The sequence below is a fragment of the Globicephala melas genome, chromosome 13 (genome assembly GCF_963455315.2).
Source record: "Globicephala melas chromosome 13, mGloMel1.2, whole genome shotgun sequence".
In the NCBI taxonomy this organism is placed as follows: domain Eukaryota; kingdom Metazoa; phylum Chordata; class Mammalia; order Artiodactyla; family Delphinidae; genus Globicephala; species Globicephala melas.
Window position 1 is genome coordinate 16,509,995 of NC_083326.1, and position 12,130 is coordinate 16,522,124.

Sequence of the window (12,130 nt, forward strand, 5' to 3'; positions counted from 1 at the left end):
GCAATCAGAAATGTGACTGTGGGTCTTTGTTCATTTTATTTTTGGATGATACCATACGGCAAAACACCTCTCAGCCTCATCCCTGTTAATCAATAGTCATTTAAAGTAAATTTGTCATGGAAGCGTTTAAACATCTACATTCAATAGTGTCTGCCAAAATAATGCATTTGCCCCGTGATTATAAATGACCGAATAACTAAGACAACACAGCAGCAGCAAAAACAGCTCTAGTCTGTGCTGAGGTGCTGGGTATGAGCTTAGCTTCATTTCTAGGATCCTCACTGTTACTAAATCCACGGAAATAAATGAAGCGGGGCTGAGACCCAGAGCAGGGCTGGGTAGGGGGATGCTCTGTCCCAGACATGGTCTGTCCCAACCCTCTTTTCTCATAGCTGGAATCCCTTCCATCCACCCATCCACCCCAGTTTCTACGGCCAGCCCTAACCTTAGTGGAGATGTCTGAGTAATTCTGGTACAACCCTCTGGGACCCCACCCAAGTCCCTCGACTGCTGGCTCGGCCATGACTTCCTGCCCAGGCTCCTCTACCTATACTTAAGAGTCCTTTCCTGATTCCTTAGCCCTCCGGGTCTGAAGCTCCCTGGACTCCTGGCCGCCCTTCCATCCCTCAAGCCACCTGGACCTGCTGTCCCTACAAGCATGTACCCCAGGACTGGGAGCCTGTCCTGAGATACTGCCACTTCTGGAAATAGTCTTCAGTTCTGTCTCCTTCAACCTCCTACTGCAACCCACCACCCTGAGGGGACCCCCTCCCTTCCCCAGCCCTCCTGCAGCTCCTCCATTTTATCTGGAAGTGGACTCCACCCATGGCCCCCACCAGACAAGTCTACAGCTCTCCTCCCGGACCTGGCCAGACCCCAAGAACAAGACCGGCAGCTCCTCAATCAACCCTCTGCATTTCAGACTTTGCTCTTACTTAAATGGCTCTGTCCGAGCCTAACATCTATTTATTCATGGAGACAGAGCTCGAGAGAGGCTGTCCTCATCATCACCCTTCACTAGTTACTTGAGATCTGCCAGTGGCTTGCACATAGCCACCTATTAATTGCCTTGCAGACATCATGATGCAGCAAATTTCACTATTTTCACACAGAGGTGAGAAACCTGAGATCCCATTTTAATAAGAAATGTGCTTAAATTCAGTTGGCAAGAGTGGGGCAAAACCAGGACTAAATGCAGCCTGACCTGGCTTCCTTCTTACTGTATGAGTCCTAATTGGGGAAGCCCTATGTTTCTCAGGCACCAGGTTATGTCAATTACCAGGTGCAGGGGGGCGGAGGAGGCACTTTTTAACCCACGTGGGGCGATCTGATGCCCCTTGGCCACAACCCTGTATTACGGGTGAGGGCTAGGGCTCCCTGGCATCCCAGTCACCTGCACGCACCATTCAGAAGCCACCATGAACTCATTCCACCTCGCAGAATGGGACAGAGTATGCACTTGCTCAAATTCCCACTTCAGTACTTCTGATAAAATCAATTGTTTCAAATGAAACTGGAAGGACTTTTGTACTTCCCACCAGTACCATCTAAGCTTCTTGGTTTCAGGCTTAGTTGACTTAAGTGAAATCAGCAACAGAGCACGAGAGGGCTGTTTTGGTGCTAATTCAAACTCTAAGTTGCTTCCAAAGTGCTGCGTAACTCTCACAGACCATGTTCCCAGGGGCTCCATGACATAGTCATTAGAGACACAGTGTCACAGCAAGCAGTTCTGGAAGGAGGCAGAAGCTGCATCCCTCTCCAGGGGGGCACATGCTGCTCTCTGAAAATGGGCTTGAAGCTGTGGCGTGAATGAGCATCAAACTATCTGATGGGGGGGGGGAGACAGGGATGTTACGGGTTGAATTGTGTCTCCAAAATGGTGTGTTCAAGTCCTAATGCCCGGTACCTCAGAACGTGGCCTTACTGGGAAATAGGGTTGCTGCATATTCATCAGTTAAGGTGAGTTCACACTGGATTAGAGGGACCCTTAGTCCAACACGACTGGTGTGTTTAAGAAGAGGAGACACGTGAGGAGAGAAGGCCGTGTGATGACAGAGGCAGAGATTAATGATGCATCTACGAGCCACGGGTTGCCGGCAACACCAGAAGCTGGAAGAGGCAAAGAAAGATCGTCTCGTACAGGTTTCAGATCGAGCGTGGCCCTGCCGACGCCTCCAACGTGGACTTCCAAAGCCTCCAGAAATGTGAGAGAACGAGATTCTCGTTTTAAGCCGCCCAGTTTGTGCGACTCTGTCACAGGAGCCCTAGGAAATTAACACAAGGGGGAAATGAACAACTGAGGAACCACAAAAACCCTTGATTGAGAAGAGCATCAAATAGGAAAGAGAAAATACAGACGGTCCCCAGCTTAGGATGGTTCGATTTACAATTTTTCGACTTTACAGTGGTGTGAAAGTAATATGCATTCAGTAGAAATCGTATTTCGAATTTTGATCTTTTGGGGGGCTAGCAATTTTCAGTACGATCCTCTCTTGTGATGCTGGGCAGTGGCAGTGAGCACAGCTCCCCATCAGCACGTGATCCCTAGAGTAAACAACCACACACTCACAACCATTCTGTACCCAGACGATCATTCTGTTTTTCACTTTCAGTACAGTAATCAATAAGTTACATGAGACAGTCAATACAATAGGCTTTGTGTTCAATGGTTTTGCGCAGCTGTGGGCTAATGGAAGTGTTCTGAGCTCGTTTAACGTAGGCGAGGCGAACCTACGGTGTTCGGTAGGTTGGGTGTATTAAATGCATTTCTGACTTAAGACATTTTCAGCTTACGATGGGTTGACTGGGACATAACCCCATCGTAAGCCAAGAAGATCTGTACGTATTTGCGATCAGGGACATCTTTCACAGCGTGGCCGCCTGCCTGGTTGAACTGGAGGAAGATAGACAAGGCCTGGAGTCCCCACAAGGAACCTTCCTTCCCCTAAGAAACTAGACCATCTAATTCAGGTCCTAAGTAGGGGAAGGAACGGGGTGGGGGCGGGAACAGTAGCAATTGAAGCTTTTTTCCTCCCTGTTTACATACAAAATACTCCCTCCTGCATCCTGAGCCTCGGAGTCCCTCTCTGCCTCACGTGCTTACAGAAAGGTACTAATAGGTGTCTTCATAGCCATGATCTCATGTCATCTTCACAGCCATTTTTGCTACAGGGAAGGAGGGAAAGTATTATCACCCCCATTTTACACACAAGGAAACTGAGGCTCACACGAGATCACAGATGAGATGACCATCCTGAAAAGAACCTCAGCTGACCAAAGGCCTTTTCAAAAAAGGTGGAGTGGAAGTAGGAGGTGGGGAGTAAAAAACAGTCCTTAAATCTTGTCTTAAAAAAAAAAAGATGAGTTCAACAGAAGTTCTAGAAGCCTACCACGTCCAAAACAAATCAAATCTGTTGGCCGTGAAAAGCAGTCCCTTTACCTTTTTCAGTAGTTGTTCAGGTAATATTGCTTTGGACACAATCCACTGATTCTCTGACCTTTTTGGAGGGGGGGGTACGCGGGCCTCTCACTGTTGTGGCCTCTCCCGTTGCGGAGCACAGGCTCCGGACGCGCAGGCTCAGCGGCCATGGCTCACGGGCCCAGCCGCTCTGCGGCATGTGGGATCTTCCCGGACCGGGGCACGAACCCGTGTCCCCTGCATCGGCAGGCGGACTCTCAACCACTGCGCCACCAGGGCAGCCCTCTCTGACCGTTATTTAAAGTGTCTTTGAGGGAAAACCCCAAACACATTTTCCAGGCTTGAAAATGTAAGTATTCTGGCCTTTGGTGTTCTGTCTCATTCGGTGCTTCCAAATCTTCACGCACTCCTGTGTGTGAAGCCACAGGGACCTTTCATAGCCATCACCCCGCACAAGCTGGACCTCAGACAGTGTTTGAGAGGCTGGAACCCCACAGACTCACATCCAACAACCTCTGATGACTGAATGGACCTTTTCCCAAAGCAACACTGGATAAGGGGAAGGAAGGCAGGGACAGAGCGGGGTGGCAGGCGTCCCAGGAAAGGATAAGACTGAAAGGGTTAAGCCGCAAAACACCGGGGATGAGAGCTTGGGTGGTGAGCTCTGACTGCCATCAGCTGCTTTTTCCATATATTTTCATCTTTCCCCCCCTGGAAAACACCCGGTCACTCACTGGTCACTGAGAAGTCTTGACTTTCATACCCGCAAAGCGGCAGCCAAGATGTCAGGCACACAGACCCCAGGACCTGCCGCTCACCACTCTGGGAAATTCCCTCTGTGAAATGCCGTTCCACGTTTTTGTCAGCTTGAAGATATTAAACACCACGGAAAGAAATTTAAGGGTTTTTTTTTTGAGATTTAAATGTCTACTTATTTCAAAATGAATTAGTAGTTCTCTGAGTTTCATGTTTGATTCATTAATGATAACTACAGCTCGAGAATTTGAAAGGGAAATTGCTTCCAGGATAAAATTAAATGCGAAACTCTAAGCAGTGATTCACGGCTGTTCCTATCTAAATTACTAATCCATGTGACAACCTGGTTGGCAGCACAAAAAAGAAATACTATTTTCCCCTGTTGCCTTTATAGACTTTGCTGAATTGTTTTTGCAAATTGTCTAAACCCAAGTCCTAGATAATCCCTTGCTAGCAGCCTCCATTTCACTGTGGCATTTAGTACTTACTGTCTCTATTGCCTCAGAGAGGTTCAGAATGGACTAATACTTCTGTGCCTCAGAAAACAGTTTTCTCAACGTACAGTGCAATGGATTTCCAGGGCAACTCATTTTAAATTAAAGGCAAATATCTCCGTGATATCTGTCCACATTCCCCCAAAAGAAACCTGCATAAAACTCTAAAAATGGCGATTTTCTTTTAGTTTGCAAGGAGGGCTAGCCAGCTGAGATTCAATTACAATTGACTCCCTGTTGGAATGATTGGGAACTAGAGTAAACCCTGTGGTCCAAAAGACAAGATAATATAATGTTCCCAAAGTTTCATCAAGCCCAGGTTATGCTGCCTCCTAAAATTTCTCTCAGGTCTGTTCCTACAACCACTGCCTGGGTCCACACCTTAGACCAGGGTGGAGAAGCAGGCATATTCCCGACCATGTGGCCCCAACTTCCAAAGGCGCTCAGAGGACCAAGGTCCCACAGGGCACACCTCACTGGGAACCGCTGTCCAGACCACCACGAAAACCCTGCAAACCAGGTCCATCCCCATCTCCAATCTCCCCCTCACTCCCACCGCCCTGTGTACTGGTCCTAAGTGGCAATCAGGTCCCTGGAAGCCCTCAGGAGCACTACCCCATGTCAGGGCTTTAATAGGATGATGGCTTAACCCTTGGGACAATTCGGGGAAGGTGCCCTCATGGTCCCAACACTGCCGGGCAAGAGACGGCAGCAAAGACACTCAACACACTTGCCCAGGTTACACAGCAAGAACACGGCAGAGCCAGGATCCACACCCCCACTTTCTGCCCAATTTCCCGTGCTTTGAACCATCTGAGCAGGCCTCCCACAACTTCGAATATTCTACTTACTCCTTATGACCAAGGGAGTGGGGCCCACATGCCCACTAAGGTCTAAAGATCCTTTGGTGATTTGGTTACATTTCCAGTCTCATCCGATCCACACCCTCTTCTCCATCTTCTCCCAACTCTGGCTTTTCCAAACTATGCACGTGCTGTTCCCTCCGCCACTCCTCCCGGGAGGGCTCCCACAACCCCCCTTTATGCCCCCGCAGTGCCACATTCATCCCCTTCGTCAACCATTCACTACTTCCTATTGACACTGGGGACACACGTGTGTCTCCCCCGAGTCTGCGACCTTCTCCAAGGCGACGGCTCTGGCTCTTCCACAACCAGCCCCTGCGTGCTCACAGCAGGGCTGCGGTGAGCCGGTCCCCAAAGCTTTGGAACTAATGAATGTGCTATGACAAATGTCTTCAAAGCAAAAGCAAAACCAAACAGCAGACTTAGGGGCTTGCCCCAGATTGACTCAGGACCCTTAAGAGTAGGGAGGAGGACATGGGAAGGGTTTATGTGCCCTTTTTAAAAGCTCTGCCTGTCGGGGCCTTTTTTTCCACCAAGCATTCAAACATGGCAACCTCGTGATGGCAAACACACCTAGCTATCTGCTCGCTAGCTCAAGGGTTTATGAAGCAAGCCTGTTTCAGATTTTAAATCGGCAAGAGATAATCTTCAGAGTGGGAACTCAAGAGTCACACGAGTCACAAAAGCGACGAGATGACAAACTGAACCCACAACTCCGACTGGTTTTTATTGTCTTTTCCTGGCAGCAGGAGGGAGAGCAAAGAGATATTTGGAAGAAGGGGATTTTGTTGTTGCTGTTGTTTTTAATTTTAAGAAGGGAGGGTACCTATTCCCTACATCTCTTCTGTGGACCCTACCACAGGGTGAACCAATGTAAACCAGGCTGGACTCCCTGTAGCACCAGTCTGAACCATTCAGGCCTCTATTCCTGACCATGAACTTGGCATCAAATAAACCCAGACGCCATTGACAACGCAGCATGAAAAGCAAAAATAACAACTGTAACTCGCGGTAATCACTTAAAATATAAAATAACGTTCCTAAATCCCTTAGAATGGTTACCAATGTCCAGGGCACGCAATTTCTCCGAGGAACCCCACCGTACCGTGAAAACACACAAAATGCACATAAAGATACGACTTCAACTGATATGCTAGCTAAGACAAACAACACATTAAACCAATTTTACTCACCTTCTTAGCACTTAATGAGCCCCTGGGGGACAATCTGGATGCCCTGTGCCTCCTTCACAAACCCCCATTCGTGGTAAGGCATGAAGCTGGGCTTTCCTTTCTCTCCATTTCCCTTGCAGCCAGCACAGGCCTTCAAGTGTTGCTATCAGCTGATGACACCTATCTGCGCCATGTTCAGGGGTGCTTCTCCCAAGGAAAAGCATTTTTTACGTATTTTCCAATGTTTCTCTTTTCTTCCCAGTTTATTCAATGTCTCAAGAGCAGCCACACCTGTTCAGTGTCAGCTTGGAGACCACAGGGCGGAGGGAAGTCCAGCCTAGTCACCCTTAGCTGACTCTGCAGGGCACTCACTGCCCTGGGCATCCAGAAAGGCCGCCTCAGGTCACAAGGATAAGTATGGGCTTTAGAAGCAACTTCAAAGTCGTCCACTACATGAATGAGAAGCATACATCAATATTTTGCTGTGTAGTTCTGTGGAGAAAAGATGCAGAACAGGAAAGTGTGGGGGAAAGTCAGGACCAGGCATTGCAAAGGCAGCTTCATGAAAAGGTCAAGGACACACAGGATTCTTCACAAGTGACTTAAAAGCAAATTGATAAAGAATTGCCTATTCTTGAGTTCCTTAGGGTTCCCACTTTAATGATTAAATACAAAAACTAAGAAGCATTCATTGCTCATAAGAATGTAGATCTTTCATAAGCATTTGAGGTTCTTAGAAAAGATTTTTAGAACATTCTAACATCTTGGTAATCTCATTTGTTCTGGGAATATCCTAAGTTCTCCACTTCTTTGTAAGTAGCACTAGCTAAAGTAACTCCAGTCTTAACCATTTCAATCACCACAAAATTCTAATTACTGAAATCCATAGAAATGGGAAATGTCTATCCTCAAATCTGAACGGCTAACAGTACAAGGAACAATGATATAAAGACAAAATAAGAAAGCAGAGGTACCTTTGGACAGGAAGCCACGACAGCAGCCGTGTAATTAGGATTCACGATAAGCATTTGTATTTTCTGATATAGACTTCCACGCTGAGCTCATTCATTCTGAATTCAACCCATGAGGGAAAAGATGGGCAAGTCTACCAACTCAAGTTAGGCATCGCCATATATGTTGCCCTATCACATCCTTCCATTTCTCCCAAACCTCCCCCTCTCTTGGAAAGAAATAATCGAAAATATAGAAATATTATTTTACTGGACCTGTATCTAACGCTAATCCCCTGCTTTTAGGATTATAAGGAGGCTGGACTTCGGGGGTGGGTAGGTGTAGAAAGCACAGCAGGAAGCCTTCAGTGGCCAAATTTCACTGCAGCCATGATGTGGCCTGTGACCTCCAAACAAGCTTTACTTATCACAGTGTCCGAGGATGGGATTTATTATTGCAAATATGCACAAGCAATGGTATTTTGAAAATCCTCACGTCGTGCATCTCCTTGTCTCCCACAAAGCTTGTGTCTACTAAGTGCTCTCATCTGCTCTGGTTTCTTCCACCCAAGGAAGAAAGGGTCCCTCCCCAACCCCGGCTGACCCTTCACCCCTGGTTCTTCACAGCTGGCATGGTCCCCGAGAAAAGACTTCACATCCCTGCTGGCTCCATCGCCCCAAAGTCCCGCCCCTTACTTGTCTTGACCAAGCAGACCCCAAACCCCACTCCCTGAAGGTTCTGCTTCAGGACGTCACTCTTCTTTCTCTACCTTCTTTTAAGGATGTGGAAAGAAGAGTTCTTTTAAGGTTAACCAAGAAAGAAAAAGGGTCAAAGTCCTATCTCCCTATCAGCATGTCTGTAGAACTCACTTCTTCAGATCCAAGAAAGAGAAAAAAGTGAAGCCAAAGTAAGGAACCACCTCCATCCGAGGCAAAAAGGTCCAGTTTAAATTGAGCGCCCACTGCCTTTCCTTATCGGTGCCTCCCGCCTCACTGTGATGCTCACCTTACTCCTCCCACCACTCCCGGGGTCCCTCCCACCACACCACCGTCAAGTCTTAGCCGACCTGCCCAGATCACGTTACAGCTTGTGATCGTCTTTTTCACCTTCCCTCCATCAGACCTGCACCTGCTTCTCAGAGGGGCTAAACGAAACCTGATTCACAGGATTAGCTACTATACCCTTACAGAGGTGAATGGGTTATCCTACCCAAGGGCACTCACATTTTAGCAAAGGACTCATGGATATAAAACCCAAAAGGAACAGCAAAAAGAACGAATTTATACTGATTGTCTATGTACCAGCTCCAGCTCTCAGATACAGCATTTAACTTCTCTGGGTCTGCCTCTGATTCCTACCTCAGACTACCGTTCTGAGAATTAGTGAGGTGACATATACATAACACTGAAAACAGCACCCGGCACCCTTGCAAGGGTTCCGTGCACATCAGTTATCAGTATTAACCTTCACAGCAGTGACCCTTCGAGACAGGTACTGCTGGCCTCATCTTCAATGAGGACACGGAGTGATTTGCTCAGGATCACAAGGCTAATACATAAGTAGCAGAGGAGGAATACAGCCCTCAGCCCACTGAGTAACCAGTTCATGCTGTCTTCTCCATACCACAAGGAATGAATCTCTAATGGTAAAGCCAAGGACACTGCAGGCCAGCAGAGTGAAAGTGCATTAGCGGGTCCTGTGGTATGCTGATGGCGCCCCATCAGAAGGAAAGGCTGGACGGCTGGGGTGCACATCGAGTGATTCCTGGAGCACGACTGGGGTTGAACAGGATGTTATGTTCTATCAGGGCTGATTCAAGGCCTACCTCTGAACTGCAGAGACCTCGGTCTATCATTTCACCTCATTTAGTCTCAGGTTTTCCCGACTATAAAATGGGAACAAATTTACTCAGGAGGTGGTAAGCTTCTGACACCGGGACGTGTTCATGGTAAAAGGTAAAACTTGTCATGAGAGAGGTTCCAGAAAAGGATCCTGCAGTCAGGAGGGCAGCAAACCTGATGTTGGTTACTCCCAACATTCAGAATGGGGAGTTCATGGAACAGGCTAGAGATGAACAATGTTTATTTAAAAAACTTAATACCAGAGCCAAAAAATATTGCTAATGACCTTGATACTATCTGGTTAAAAACTCTGAATGAACTCTGGGCAGTCTGGTTTCTGATCTCCAAAACAGGATCCATAATTAGGCCCCCTTCCTCTCTGGCTTGTCCTACATTCGAAAAGCATTGGCTATTCTACTAAAGTGGACTTCCCTCAAAATAACCTCACTATTCTCTACTTCCACGTAATTTTAGCAGCTACTCTTTGCACTATAATCTCCGGATGAATTTCTGGTATAGAAACAAAATAGCCACAATAAGATAAATTACAACTCTATTGTGACCAGAGCACAGAGTGACTGAGATTAAAACTCTAAAACTTTTAGCATTTCATTTTTAATATTATGTTCATTGAAGACGCTTATTGTCAGTATATTTTGTTTCTGATAGCAATTACTTTTTATCGGTACTTTCCAATACTGCAAAGTTTTGAAAGATCACTGTATTATAATGAACTGATGTACCAATGCTACTACTGAGTTTCCATCCTGGTTCTGCCACTTGACAGCATAATCTAGAGCAAGCTGCTAGACCTCTCCGTGCCTCAGTTTGGTCATCCAAAAAATGGGGACAAAAACCTACTTCTAAATTATTGTAAGAATTACATTGGGTGACTATGTCGAGTTTTACAAGATGCTTTGGATTTAGTGACTGCCAAGGACATATCAGCAATTTTTTTTCACTTATAAAATTGTGAGACCAATGTAAAGATATTTAATACTTAAAATTTTACCCCAAATTTTGCAATCTCCATACTTAAAAACTGGCAGGCCTTACCTCTTACAGCACTGCGGCTAACACCACCACTTGCTTTTCTTCTGCCAACGTACTAAACTCCCATTACTCAAAAGTTAGTTATGAACGTCAGCCCACCTAAAATTCTCTGAAAGCTCTTTCTCCATAACCCAGAGGAAGTGGACTTGTTTTCTGAGAAAATGCAACAGGCCAGAGCCCAGGACAGCAGATTCTAGCTGAGATTGTATTGGTAAACAAACATCAAGAAAGGAAAATTAAAGCTGCTTTACTCCCCAAAGTATTTTCCTAATCTATCTTAATAAGCATAGTTTCATTCTGTTTACTCACAACCATTTTTCATACATTACTAAATGAATTTTGTCTGATTAAGTTAATTTTAGAAACATTAAAAACTAATTTCAGGTTTCTACTTCTGTTTTTACCCATTTGGACTCTGAGTATATTTTGGTTCCTGAAAACCTAACCCAACATCTTACCTTAAAACCAAAGGCAAAACTACATGGCAACGTGCCCCGACACTATCTCCTTGCAGCCACCGCTCAACACCACAGTAAGAAAAGAATCAATCAAGATAGTCAATATGTCTTTTGAATAGTAGACAAATAGAAACACAGTCAAAGGTGGTAACTAACATGACACTTCTGATTACAGATACAAGATTTAGCTGTCAAGATGCAGTGGCCCCAACGAGGAAAGGAAACTTTCTGACACTACAGCCCTTAATCAACCAGGACCACCAAGATACCATATCCAAAAAACAGTGTGGGAAATACAAAAAAGCATTAGATCTCTGCAGTCCTCAAGGAGATTAAAAACTAGTTAGAGATGTAACAGTTCACGCTAACATTTACTGGTGAAAAAAGTAATAAGCTAGGTCCCTGCAATGCAAAGATGAATAGGTGGGCTCAGCCCTGATCTGCCCTTGGCCAGCAGCTGGCTGTCCCCAGGACCTACATTAAGGTCTGCGACACATAGGAGGCAGCAAAGGCCACTTTCAGCTGTGATTATTGGGGATTCAGTGATGGGATCTGAGCAGGGAATTAAAGAAAGAGTTATGATTTGAATAGAAGGGCAGAGGAAGAGGGAGCAGGCTGGCCGGTCCCGAGCACATCTAGGGGCTGGTGAGTGAACCGGCTTAGATGAGGAGAGGGTCTTCCAACCAGGTTCCCAATATTCCAGGCAGGGTCCCATAGGGAGCACTTCTCATGCGTGGTCCGTAAAGCATTTCAAATCTAGAAGAAATCATAACCAATTTAGGAGCAACAAATAGAAATCGAGCTACACGATAACGTGAAGTCACATACCACTTTTAGTGTTCGATACGTGCAAGTCTCCTCTGCTCCAGATAATTTTTTTCTTTGTTCCTACCATTCTTTTTACCTATGTCCTTTCACAGCCAGCCCTCGAGAGGTTCTCTCTGGGTAACACAGTTCAAAACTCAGACTCATAATGACCACCTGGATGTGCATTACTCTCGAAAAAACAGCTCTGACCTCGCTACTAACTGCATTTCCAAAGTGAACTCTTGATTTCTCCCAAATCTGGTCCTACCTCCACAATTTTATATTTGTTACCACTATTCACCCAGTAGCTCAGACGT

At 46.1% G+C, this 12,130-nt stretch overlaps 1 protein-coding gene across 7 annotated transcripts in view; it reads right to left on the reverse strand.

Moving 5' to 3' along the window:
• RNF152 (ring finger protein 152) overlaps window positions 1-12,130 on the reverse strand; it is an 81,991-nt gene that overhangs the window by 53,635 nt on the left and 16,226 nt on the right. The window contains exon 1 of one of the 7 annotated variants that reach the window (XM_030868090.3): window positions 6,725-6,986. The exons of the other annotated variants lie outside the window; for them this stretch is intronic. The gene's annotated coding sequence lies outside the window, so the exon portion shown is untranslated. Of the gene's footprint in view, window positions 1-6,724; window positions 6,987-12,130 lie in introns of those variants that run through there. 7 annotated transcript variants of the gene reach the window in all.